This window comes from Sciurus carolinensis, chromosome 5 (assembly GCF_902686445.1).
Source record: "Sciurus carolinensis chromosome 5, mSciCar1.2, whole genome shotgun sequence".
Classification (NCBI taxonomy): Eukaryota; Metazoa; Chordata; class Mammalia; order Rodentia; family Sciuridae; genus Sciurus; species Sciurus carolinensis.
Window position 1 is genome coordinate 80,194,698 of NC_062217.1, and position 14,031 is coordinate 80,208,728.

The 14,031-nt window shown below is 38.6% G+C and overlaps 1 pseudogene; it reads left to right on the forward strand.

The window, feature by feature from the left end:
• The first annotated feature begins 12,505 nt into the window (after positions 1-12,505).
• Positions 12,506-13,810, forward strand: LOC124985622 (HMG box-containing protein 1-like; annotated as a pseudogene).
• Positions 13,811-14,031: the final 221 nt, after the last annotated feature.

A 14,031-nucleotide genomic window follows, 5' to 3' on the forward strand; every position in this document is an offset into this window, starting at 1 on the left:
TCCATTTGTTCCCTTATAATACCTGATTAGAATAGTGGTAAATTTTACCCCATTGGTTACTTTAGAAAACCTAATTAGAATGCTGTCCACTTTACCTCACTGGTCATTTTAGAATGCTGAACCTGTGGTGGGAGTTATCATAGGCCATAAGTTCTCAGTGATGGGAGTTGTCATGGTAATGGGACTCAGTGTAAACAGAGACATGATGACTTGTCTCTCTGTCCTGTCCTCCAGCACCATTTTTCTTGTACCCTGCTTCCACCATCTTTGAATCCCTGAACTCTTACCTAATAGTTTGCCCTCATATGTCCATCTAATTACAGATTCTTTATCATATTTCAGAACAGCTGCAAGTTCCAGATAGAGTTGTTTCTAACTCTTAGTAGGGACTACCTATAACTATAGTCACAGGCAACCTAAAACATGGTCAGGTACTAGTACAATTCCTATTCAATATGGTAACTATGGTCAAAGAATACCTATGGTCAAGGAATATCTCCAAAGCTATGCATTTAAACTTGTGGAAAAATTACTAGAATATAACAGACCATGTTTGAAAGGACAAATAACTGTATTTAGAGAAAGTATCTTGTTAAAATGAGCCAGTTTAGGATATTCAGAAGATTATGGGATGCCTCTTTATGAAATAGAAACTGTAATAAAACTATCAACCATGTAGTGTCTACACTTACTTAGTGTAAAACATTTTCATAGGCATCATTATCTCTTTACATCTTTATAGCAACTTCAATGACAAGTTAAACTTTCTAGAAGTGATTTTAAGGCAAAATTTATAGACCAAAGTTTGGTGAATGATTTATCTTGGAGCAACACATTTGGAAAAGATGATGAGACAGCAAGCCTGGCAAAGAGAGATCCCAGCTACACAGCAGACCAAAGAGCAATGCTGTCCAGCCCCATGGTAGCTCTAAAACTAATGTGACTTATCCGAATTCTCTCATTTGGGCCCCAAATGGTCAGACCTTTATGTCCCTGTCCAAAATCACTGAGTGTGGGCTGTCCCCCAAATTAGTTGTCCTTGGATAAGGTAACTATCTGCCACGGAGGCAATTGCTGAAGAAACTGACGGCCCAATGCTACCTGCAGATGCCACCACCAGTAATAATGATAAGTCTTTCTTTGATGAAGTATCAGGGAATTACATCTCTGTTCATCACAACGTAATTTAAAAATGGAAGGACATGAGAATGAGAGAGGTGAGAAGAAGTTAATACACTGAACGTCTCATAAAAATTGGTGGTATGGAAATCATACCATGGTTTATTAACTTTATTTACAGAGCTCTTCCAGAGCTCCAAGTTGACTGTCTTGAACTCAATCAAATCTAGAACTCTTTAATAGGAACTTTGTATTTTAAACTACCTTCCTTTAGTTCTCTATCCCAGCATTTCAGGATGTTCATCATGTTGACTTCTTTTTCTTGTAACACAATAATTATCTCTGCTCCTTTTTGGAAAAATCCACCACCCGAACACTTCATTTTATCTTGCTCATTTCTCATCATCTTGGAAAACTTGACCAATCACTTATCCTTTCCAATTTACCATCAATTTCTCCCTTGTGGCTTACTTTTCCAATACATTTAAAATACACCTAAGATGTTCTGTTTCTCTTTAGAACTTCCATGACAGCATTTCTCATTTTTAACTTACACCTCCCTCTGGCTACACATCCACCTACTTGATGGCAATTTCTAGATTCCTTACAATCCAGCTTCATGTCCATTTTCTATATTCAAATTGTTTCTTACAGTGCAATACTGACATGGAAATTCTCTAATGCAATATCCCCTTCCATTTGTGCACTAGATCCCACACGTCCTGCTGAAACATCAGTCACCCTCCCCACTTTGCCTATTATATCTCTGCATCTTTAGTTGTGCCCCCTATCTTCTTCTAATTCCCCTGAAAGGATATTTAAATTCCCCACACTTCTGTTCAGGCCCTGTCTTTCCCTATGGTTATGTTTCTACTATGGTGAGTTAATTTTCATCTACATCTCAAGCTATGGTAGTATTTTTTTGTGTTTCTGACATGAATTCCAACTTTAGAGTAATAGAGTATAGCTAATTTTCAAGCAATGAATAGTCTTGCAATCTTACTATTCATCAACTCAGCAACCCCCTTTCATGGTTCAATGTTTTATCATCCTTGTGGCCCTTTCTCAATATTTTATTATGCACCTGTCAAAGTCCTAATAATTCTTTAGATGCTGAATATCCCAAATCACTTATTCTTATTTTTAATCTTTGAGTATTTAATGATTTTATAAGATTTTTAAACTCATTCATCTTATACTTGCCAGAGTATATGTAATAAAAAAGGTATGAAAGATGTTCATTCAATTATCTAGATAAATTTAATAATACTGATTCTTTAACCAAATGGAGAGTTTCCCTAACTGAAGTTAGATTTAGACATTCAACAAACATTTTTAGAGTCCCCAGTATGTGCCAGGTACCGAGCTAACTGCAAAAGAAAAATAAGACTTCTCCTGAAATTCAGGAATTCATGAGTAGGGCGGAGGTAGAAAAATAATATATTAAACTGGAGTTACATGGTAAAAAGAGTACTGAAGAGATATGAAACTATCTTATATGCCAGATTGTATAGTCAGCAAATTTTCTAATTATTCAATGGCAAGTAATACATCACATTGCTTCTGATTTCTCATTGTACGATTTTGATCTTATACTTTGTTTTATTCAAAATATGTATCCAAAAATGTTTGAAGACATTGTAAACACCCAAACACATGTATGAATTGAAGATATAGGTTATGCATAAATATAATTAGATGGTATTCCAACATGCATTGCACAATACAACCAAAACAGGTAAAATTAATCATTGACTGTAAGCACAAAGAAAGAATTGGTAAACTAGATGTGTCTTCTGTATAGTACTTCATATTTCAAAGCAGTATCAAAATTGGTTTACTTAATAAGTTAAATGATTAAAAGACAATTGACTAGAGGTTTTTCAAGATGGCGGACTAGAGGGCGGCTGCATTTCATGTTGCTCCAGGACTCAAGATTCAAAAGAGGAGATAGTGACTTGGGACCAACTCAAAACCGCCGGGTGAGTTTCTCCCATAGGGGAGGCGTTCCGGATGGGGCGGTAGCCCCGGAATGCAGAGAACTTTGTGAAGTAGAGTGGCTGGGCAAGACGCCCCTCCCCCCACTGGAGCGGTAAACATGGACAGCGAAGCGGAGCGAAAAAACGGAGCGAAAAAACGGCGGATTGAAGTTTCCAGGACTACGGGCAGCTTCTCTAACCTAAGGAGACTTGTCTGTGAAGGGTGAGGCTCCCAGGCCCAGGAGGTAGGTCCGGGCCCCTAGGAACTTTCCTGGGAAGGCTGCCCTGCCCAGGTGGCAAGACACACCTCCCTCCGCTGGAGCAGTGAACTCGGAAAGCCGGGAACTTTGCAGAGGAGGCTGCGCAACACACCGCTTGGTTTTGGAGCGATCTGCTGGGGCTCCGGTGGCTGCCAGAGAAAGAGTGGGGCGGCGAGTTGTTTGGATCCAGCAACCGCCTGAGCAACGGGGAGGGGGCTGTCCAGAGGAGGTGGAGGTATGCAGTGAGTGGCTTGGTCTCCAAGCGCCCACACAGAACACCGGGTGGCTGCCTGGAGGAAGAGATGAGCGATGGGTCACTGGGGCTTGGAGCATATGTACGAGGCTCCAAGTGACTGCTCGAAGGATGGGTCGCATAGCCAGGCGATTAGGTGCATAGCACGGTCCGGTCCAGGGACCTAGGCACCTTTTCTTGAATGAACTACACAGAGACAAGCTGAGGGGTGGAGCGAAGGTTCCAGGACTGCGGGCAGCTTCTCTAAGAAGGGACAACCTAAGGAGACTTGTCTACGAAGGGTGAGGCTCCCAGGCCCAGGAGGTAGGTCCAGGCCCCTGGGAACTTTCCTGGGAAGGCTGCCCTGCCCAGCCGGCAAGACACCTCTCCCCCCCCCAATGGAGCAGTGAACTCGGAAAGCCGGGAACTTTGCACAGGAGGCCGAGCAGCACACTGCTTGGTTTTTTGGAGCAATCTGCTGGGGCTCCGGTGGCTGCCAGAGAAAGAGTTGGGCGGTGAGCTATTTGGACTCAGCAACCGCCTGAACAATGGGGAGGGGGCTGTCCTGAGGAGGTGGAGGTGCGCAGTGAGTGGCTTGGTCTCCAAGCACCCACACAGAACACTGGGTGACTGCCTGGAGGAAGAGACGAGTGACGGGTCACTGGGGCTTGGAGCATATGTACGAGGCTCCAAGTGACTGCTCAGAGGAGGGGTCGCATAGCCAGGTGATTAGGTGCAAAGCATGGTCCGATCCGGGGACCTAAGTACCTTTTCTTGAAAGAGCTACACAGAGACAAGCTGAGGGGTGGAGCGAAGGTTCCAGGACTGTGGGCAGCTTCTCAGAGGAGGGGCTACCTAAGGAGACACGTCTGCGAAGGGCAGGGCTCCAGGCCCAGGAGGTAGGTCCAGGCTCCTGGAAACTTTGCCTGGGAAGGCTGCCCTGCCCAGGCGGTAGTTGTGGACTGAGGGGAACCTCTAGGAGGGGAATTGACTAGCGAGACCTCCCCACCGGGTGAGTCTTCCCCACCGGATGAAGTTTTCCCACAAGGACAGTAAAACCAGAGACACAGGCCCAAACAGGCCTTGCCTCAGCCCACAGCCTAGTTCCCCTTTGGATGACCATTGGTCAACAAGTGGAGGCACCTCTGCCCACTAGCAGGGAATATACCCCACCTGAAGACCACCTCCCCTAGAGAAGCAGCTACCTAGGGGAACACTGCAGTATCAACTTCCTCTAAGACTTCAGGCTACTGAAGGATAAGAGGGGATACACTAGTAATCTTCAGGGACATTATAAGTCAATAGAGGAAATCTGCAACATCTCTGCAGTCCACTGACACCTGAACGACCTGAGAAAACAAGGGAAGAAAATGCCTCAAACAAATCTGGTTGTTATATCAATAAAATCCAATGACAGCATGGCAGAAGAAATGTCAGAAAGGGAGTTCAGAATGCACATAATCAACATGATAAAGGAAGCAAACGATGAAATGAAAGAGCAAATGCAGGCATTGAATGAACGCACCAATCGACAGTTAAAAGAGCAAATACAGGAAGCAAAAGACCATTTCAATAAAGAGTTAGAGATATTGAAAAAAAACCAAACAGAAATCCTTGAAATGAAGGAAACAATAAACCAAATTAAGAACTCCATAGAAAGCACAACCAATAGGATAGAACACCTGGAAGACAGAACCTCAGATATTGAAGACAAAATATTTAACCTCAAAAACAAAGTCAAACAAACAGAGAAGATGGTAAGAAATCATGAACAGAATCTCCAAGAACTATGGGATATCATGAAAAGGCCAAATTTGAGAATTATTGGGATTGAGGAAGGCTTAGAGAAACAAACCAAAGGAATGAACAACCTATTCAATGAGATAACTTCAGAAAACTTCCCAAATCTGAAGAATGAAATGGAAAATCAAGTTCAAGAGGATTATGGGACTCCAAATACACAAAATTACAACAGACCCACACCAAGGCACATTATAATGAAAATACCTAACATACAAAATAAAGACAGAATCTTAAAGGCTGTGAGAGAAAAGAACCAAATTACATTCAGGGGGAAACCAATACGGATATCAGCAGATTTTTCAATCCAGACCTTAAAAGCTAGAAGGGCCTGGAATAACATTTTTCAAGCCCTAAAAGAAAATGGATGCCAACCAAGAATCTTATACCCAGCAAAACTTACCTTCAGATTTGACGACGAAATAAAATCCTTCCATGATAAACAAAAGCTAAAAGAATATACAAAAAGAAAGCCAGAATTACAGAACATTCTCAGCAAAATATTCCATGAAGAAGAGATGAAAAACAAAGAAGCAAATCAGCAAAGGGAGGAGATATCCTAAAGGAAATCTCAAATAAAGAGGAACCAAGTCGTGTCAAAAATAAATAAATAAATGAATAAAATGAGTCAAATGACCGGGAATACAAATCATATCTCAATAATAACCCTGAATATTAAGTGCCTGAATTCATCAATCAAAAGACATAGACTGGCAGATTGGATAAAAAAGAAAGATCCAACAATATGTTGCCTGCAAGAGACTCATCTCTTGGAAAGAGATACCCAAAGACTAAAGGTGAAAGGATGGGAAAAAACTTACCCTGCATGTGGACCCAGCAAAAAAGCTGGGGTATCCATCCTCATTTCAGATAAAGTGGACTTCAAGCCAAAGTTAATCAGAAGGGATAAAGAAGGACATTTCATAATGCTTAAGGGAACCATAAATCAGCAAGACATAACAATCATAAATATCTATGCCCCAAACAGTGACTCACCCATATATGTCAAACAAATCCTTCTCAATCTCAGAAACCAAATAGACCACAATACAATAATACTAGGTGATTTTAACACACCTCTCTCACCACTGGACAGATCTTCCAAACAAAAATTGAACAAAGAAACCATACATCTCAATAACACAATCAATAATTTAGACTTAACAGACATTTATAGAATATACCATCCAACGAAGAGTGAATACACTCTCTTCTCAGCAGCACATGGATCCTTCTCTAAAATAGACCATATATTATGCCACAAAGCTAATGTTAGCAAATACAAGAAGATAGAGACACTTCCTTGTATTTCATCAGATCATAATGGATTGAAACTAGAAATAAATGAAAGAGTAAAAAACAGAAATTACTCCAATACCTGGAGATTAAACAATATGCTATTATATGAGGAATGGATAACAGAAGATATTAGGAAGGAAATTAAAAAATTCTTAGGGGTAAATGAGAACAAAGAAACATCATATCAAAATCTCAGGGACACTATGAAAGCAGTACTTAGAGGAAAATTTATTTCATGGAGCGCATTCAATAAAAGAAGCAAAACTCAACAAATAAACAACCTAACACTACAGCTCAAAGCCCTAGAAAAAGAAGAACAGACCAACACCAAAAGTAGTAGAAGACAGGAAATAGTTAAACTCAGAGCTGAAATCAACAAAATTGAAACAAAAGAAACAATACAAAAAATTGACAAAATAAATAGTTGGTTCTTCGAAAAAATAAACAAAATTGATAAACCTTTAGCCACACTAACAAAGAGAAGATGAGAGAAAACCCAAATCACCAAAATTCGGAATGAACAAGGAAATATCACAACAGACACGACTGAAATACAAAACATAATTAGAAGCTATTTTGAAAATCTATACTCCAAGAAAATAGAAAATTTCGAAGATATCAACAAGTTTCTAGAGACCTATGAATTGCCTAAACTAAATGAGGAGGACGTACACAATTTAAATAGACCAATTTCAAGTAATGAAATAGAAGAAGTCATCAAAAGCCTACCAACAAAGAAAAGTCCAGGACCAGATGGGTTCTCAGCCGAGTTCTACAAAACCTTTAAAGAAGAGCTCATTCCAATACTTCTCAAAGTATTCCAGAAAATAGAAGAGGAGGGAACTCTCCCAAACTCATTCTATGAAGCCAATATTACCCTGATTTCTAAACCAGACAGAGACACATCGAGGAAAGAAAATTTCAGACCAATATCCTTAATGAACATTGACGCAAAAATTCTCAACAAAATTTTAGCAAATCGAATACAAAAACATATTAAAAAGATAGTGCACCATGATCAAGTGGGTTTCATCTCAGGGATGCAAGGTTGGTTCAACATCAGGAAATCAATAAATGTATTTCACCATATCAATAGACTTAAAGTCAGGAATCACATGATTATTTCAATAGATGCAGAAAAAGCATTTGATAAAATTCAGCACCCCTTCATGCTCAAAACACTAGAAAAAACAGGGATAGTGGGAACATTCCTTAACATTGTAAAGGCCATCTATGCTAAGCCCATGGCTAATATCATTCTCAATGGTGAAAAACTGAAAGCATTCCCCCTTATAACTGGAACAAGGCAGGGATGCCCTCTTTCACCACTTCTTTTCAATATCATCCTTGAAACTCTAGCCAGAGCAATTAGACAGACCAAAGAAATTAAAGGGATACGAAGAGGAAAAGAAGAACTCAAATTATCCCTATTTGCTGATGATATGATTGTATACTTAGAGGAACCAGAAAATTCCACCAGAAAACTTTTAGATCTCATAAGTGAATTCAGTAAAGTAGCGGGATATAAGATCAATGCACATAAATCTAAGGCCTTTTTATACATAAGCGATGAATCTTCAGAAAGAGAAATTAGGAAAACTATCCCATTCACAATAGCCTCGAAAAAAATAAAATATTTGGGAATCAATCTCACAAAAGAGGTGACAGACCTCTACAATGAGAACTACAGAACACTAAAGAAAGAAATTAAAGAAAACCTTAGAAGATGGAAAGATCTCCCATGTTCTTGGATAGGAAGAATTAATATTGTCAAAATGGCCATACTACCAAAAGTGCTATACAGATTCAATGCAATTCCAATTAAAATCCCAATGATGTACCTTACAGAAATAGAGCAAGAAATTATGAAATTCATCTGGAAGAGTAAAAAACCCAGAATAGCTAAAGCAATCCTTGGCAGAAAGAGTGAAGCAGGCGGTATCGCAATACCAGATCTTCAACTCTACTACAAAGCAATAATAACAGAAACGGCATGGTATTGGTACCAAAATAGAAAGGTGGATCAATGGTACAGAATAGAGGACACGGACACAAACCCAAATAAATACAAATTTCTCATACTAGACAAAGGGGCCAAAAATATGCAATGGAGAAAAGATAGCCTCTTCAACAAATGGTGCTGGGAGAATTGGAAATCCATATGCAACAGAATGAAACTAAACCCATATCTCTCACCATGCACGAAACTAAACTCAAAATGGATTAAGGACCTCGGAATCAGACCAGAGACCTTGCATCTTATAGAAGAAAAAGTAGGTCCAGAGCTTCAACATGTCGGCTTAGGACCAGACTTCCTTAACAGGACTCCCATAGCACAAGAAATAAAAGCAGGAATTAATAACTGGGATAGATTCAACCTAAAAAGTTTTCTCTCAGCAAAGGAAACTATGAGCAATGCGAAGAAAGAGCCTACAGAGTGGGAGAAAATCTTTGCCAATCATACTTCAGATACAGCACTAATCTCCAGAATCTATAAAGAACTCAAAAAACTTTACACCAAGAATGCAAATAATCCAATTGACAAATGGGCTAAGGAAATGAATAGACACTTCACAGAAGAAGATATACAAGCAATCAACAAACATGGAAAAATGTTCAACATCTCTAGTAATAAGAGAAATGCAAATCAAAACCACCCTAAGATTCCATCTCACCCCAATTAGAATGGCGATTATCAAGAATACAAGCAACAACAGGTGTTGGCGAGGATGTGGGGAAAAAGGTACACTCATACATTGCCGGTGGGGCTGCAAATTAGTGCAGCCACTCTGGAAAGCAGTATGGAGACTCCTTAGAAAACTTGGAATGGAACCACCATTTGACCCAGCTATACCACTTCTTGGCCTATACCCAAAGACTTAAAATCAGCATATTACAGAGATACAGCCACATCAATGTTCATAGCTGCTCAGTTCACAATAGCCAGATTGTGGAACCAACCTAGATGTCCTTCAATTGATGAATGGATAAAGAAAATGTGGTATATATATATATACAATGGAATATTACTCAGCCATAAAGAATGATATATTTATGGCATTTGCAGGCAAATGGATGAAACTGGAGAATATCATGCTAAGTGAGATAAGCCAATCTCAAAAAACCAAAGGAAGAATGATATCGCTAATAAGTGGATGATGATACATAATGGGGGGTGGGAGGGGTTAGTTTTGGGGTTGCAGTTGGGTTTTGGGAAGGGGGCAGGAATGGAGGAAGGAAGGACTGTATAGAGGGAGGGCAGGGGTGGGAGGGGTGGGGGGGAAGGGAAAAATGGCAGAATGAATCAAACAACATTACCCTATGTAAATTTATGATTACACAAATGGTATGCCTTTATGCCATGTACAGACAGAGAAACAACATGTATCCCATTTGTTTACAATAAAAAAAGAGAGAAATCAGATACTAAACAAAAAGAAAAGCAAAACACAATGAAATGAGAAACAAACAAAAATCCAAGAGTAAAGGTATTAATACAAACTGATTATTAGAATAGAGTTTATATTAATCATAATAAAATTCAATCCATGCTACAACAATGTGTCAATGTAATGGGATCTGCATGCTTTAGTCACTTACACAAATATATGCAAAACTTATCAGCTTTTAAGTCAACCACTGTTTTATTATATCTTTTGATTTGGGGCAGGGCTCTGCTCTTGATAACATCAGCTAAGTTAGTTTGTATTAGCTGGTATTAGGCTGATCTGCTGCAACCAAAGGGGTGTATTACATTCTGTTCACTTAAGGGGAATGACTGGAAGGTCAGAATCATTGGGACTGTGAACTAGAGTATACCGTGGTGTCTACTGCACAGTGGTCTCAGAATAGTTTCAATTCTTATGTGATGGATCAGAGCTATCAGAGAGAAGTTTCTAAGAAGCCAGAGAAAGTTGTAAGCCTTCTTATTATGTGTACTCAGAAGCTTAGAATGTAAAATTCTACCAGTTAAACACATTACTAAGGCTACCCTAGACTTGAGGGGAGAGAAGTTGGTTTTCATTTCTCAATGGGAAGCATAGCAAAGACTTTGAAGTTGTTTTTAATTTATGAAAGTTAAATATGAGGACAACTGTTACTAAAAATTCTACAGGAAACTGTTACAAAGTTTCTAACTTTATTTAACATATTCTCAGGCAGGCAAACATTGAAAATCTAATGAAGTACTTAGCAATAGTTATATTTTATAGTGTTGTACTGAGATGCTATCTAACTAAAACTAAACCTGTGTTTGGGAAAACATTACTCACAGTTCAAAATTTTGGCAATTTTAAATTAATAATGTTCATTCATTCAGCATTTTGTGAATGCTGGCATGTGAAGTTCAAAAGATTAGCAAAAAATATCTGACTCAAGGGAATTACAGGAATGACAAAGATGAACACATATGTACAAATATTGGAAACAATTTTTTTTTTTAGTTTGATCAGGGGAGACTTTGAAAGATTGTTCTTCTATTTTAAGAATTGTTATTTGACCTACTCTTTCAAAATTTTCCTATCTTGTAGAATAAATTTGAACTTCTATTCATGATGTTGGGATTTGATTTGGGTTATTTAATTTAGCCATATATTCTAATGAAGTAAAATTTAGGCATTCACTTTAGCCAGAGTTCCAATATAGTATTTTTTTAACTTTAAAATTCTATTTACTCTCCTCCATTGAGGATAAACTAGTTGCAATTCAGGTTATTCATTTAATCCATGTTAGACCATATATTGAGCTGTATTAAACCTATAAACTATTATAAATTCAGGACACCTACAAGATTAGAATTTGAAGTAGTTGATAGTAATGCATCTGAATATATACTATACAGAAATGCTTAATGGTATTATAAGGAAAGCTATAAATGCCATAATAAAAAGAAACTAGTTTCAGGTCTCACTTTGCCTGAAAAAGAGAACAAATACGTCCTTCTCTGTTGTTACCTTTAACAGACTATAGGTCATTGTGTACAGTCTCATAAAGGATTTAGATCTGCAAACAATAGAAATCATTTTCCTCATCATGATTAATTTGGAGAAAATAAAAGTTGCTTTCATATTTTTGATACCCACACATACACACACACACACACACACACACAATCAAATATCTGTATTTTATTGAATAGAATGCAGTGGATTGCTCTTTCCAGGCATCTTTCCTTTGGTTCCAGGGTCACAGGTTGGAAGGGTTTGGGAGAGGCACCAAAGCATGATAGAATCACAAAGACAGCAGACACACTTTGATTTGACAATGAGACTCTTTTCAAATGAACTAATTTTAAATATTGAGTAGAACCAATTTATAAGGTCCTTTCCTGCAGTAGACATGTTTGATGAAAATCAGAACAGTGGAACTAAGGCAGTAGATTCAGAAGCAGGGGTGAAAATCATAATGGAGAAAAACATGAGTATTCAGAGCGAGTTTGGGGAAGGCTCTGGATTTGGGGATGGGAGACACAGACAAACATGCACAGATGTCTCATTCCACAGTTCTGATTCCATCATTCTCAACAGGTTCCTAAGTTTCTGAGTAGCATCTGAGTTCAGGAACCTGTGCCATATTAGGTGGGTCCAACCAATTAGAATAAAGATTCTAGAACCCAGAGTAAGAAACCAGTTCAGTGATCATGAGATAGAAAAGTATAGACAGTGGAGAGTTGGGAAAGGGCAGTAAAGGTCAACAAGAGGACAAGCAGGACAGCCATTTCAGCATGCCCTGACATGTTATGAGACAGTTCCTGTTTCTCAGAAAGGGCATAAGTCTGCATCATTCAGAAAGCAATAGCATAATCCATAATTCATAATATGGTCATGCTCACTGTGGGACAATTGAAATATCAAAAAAGAGGAGTTTTCAATTTATCCTTACTTGCCATATTGGAAAATACTTTCCATGAAAATGAGGTGGATTGGCTAACAGAATTAGCAAATATTTCCCTGAGTTCAGTGCAGTGCTCATTCTACAAAGATCATCCCCCATACACATCCTAGCTAAAAGCAAAAGTTTACATTCCCATGCATACCCTCCACCAGAGTCCTCTTCTTCAGAGAGTGAGCCAACTTTCCCTCACCACCACTGGAAGGAGGAAACCCCAATAAGACATGAAAGGGCAAATAGAGGGTCAGAATCTGGCATTTTCTGCATGTCCTTCCTCTCAGATGATGATGATTTGGGATGGTTAAATTCCTGACCTTCAATTGTTTGGCACTGTTTTTTGAAAGGCACAAGACTGCTTTCATAAAGGAAGCAATAAGGAATGGCAAGATGTTGAAGATTTTCCTAGAGTGTAAGGTTGTTATAATGAGAAGGAACTCCAAATGGGCACTTAAAAGGGTTAAAGTTCTGATGGTCTAAAGTTGTTATCACGTGAAGGAAGTGTACCTTTTGGTAAGTCTGTATACTGAAGTTGACTTTTGATCCTGGTACAGTAGAAGATGTCTTACTTGCCATAAACTGTAAGCTGAACCACCCTTTCTATGTTAAAAATAAAGATTGGTGATATTTTATCCAAGCTTGACTGTGGTATAGCATGGTATTCCATGTTGTAAAATTCATATTGGTGATGTATGCCTATCTGCTGAACACATTGATGCCATTAATTTTGATGATTCAGTTGTTTTTGATACATTTAAAATATATGACTTCACACCTATGTATTCTTCTGCAGTTAATGTGTTAAGTACCATGGCTCAACAGTGTCATGCATCTTTGTCTTGTGGAGGGCCTGGTAGTCAAAACTTTGCAGGATCTGGATTCAGTAAAGACAGTGGCTCACTTGGATCATCACAGCTCTCTTCCAATTCTTTGTATGCTAAAGCTGTCAAAACACACAGCTCAGGACCTGTGAGTGCCACCTCTAATAAGTGCAAGAGACCAATAAATGCCTTCATGCTTTTTGCCAAAAAATACAGAGTTCAATATACTCAGATGTATCCAGGGAAAGATAACAGAGAGTCATAAGTGTGATCCTTGGTGACAGGTGGAAGAAAATGAAGAATGAAGAGAGAAGGACGTATACATTAGAAGCAAAGGCTTTGGCTGAAGAACAAGAATGTTTAAATACTGACTGTTGGAAAAGGAAAAGAACCAATTCAGGCTCACAACATTAAACCAGAATGCTTATGTTCTTAAATCTATAGTTACATAAATATTGACTCTTGATGAAAAGTTAAGAAGATTCAGTTCCCACCATTTGTTCTGAATTCATGTGACTACAAGATACTGATAGCATTGAGTCTTGAAATGATTTAATAATATGAGTGTAAATTTTCCCCACATGCTCACCAGCATTTATTGTTACTTGTGTTCTTTTTTAATTTTTTTATTTGTT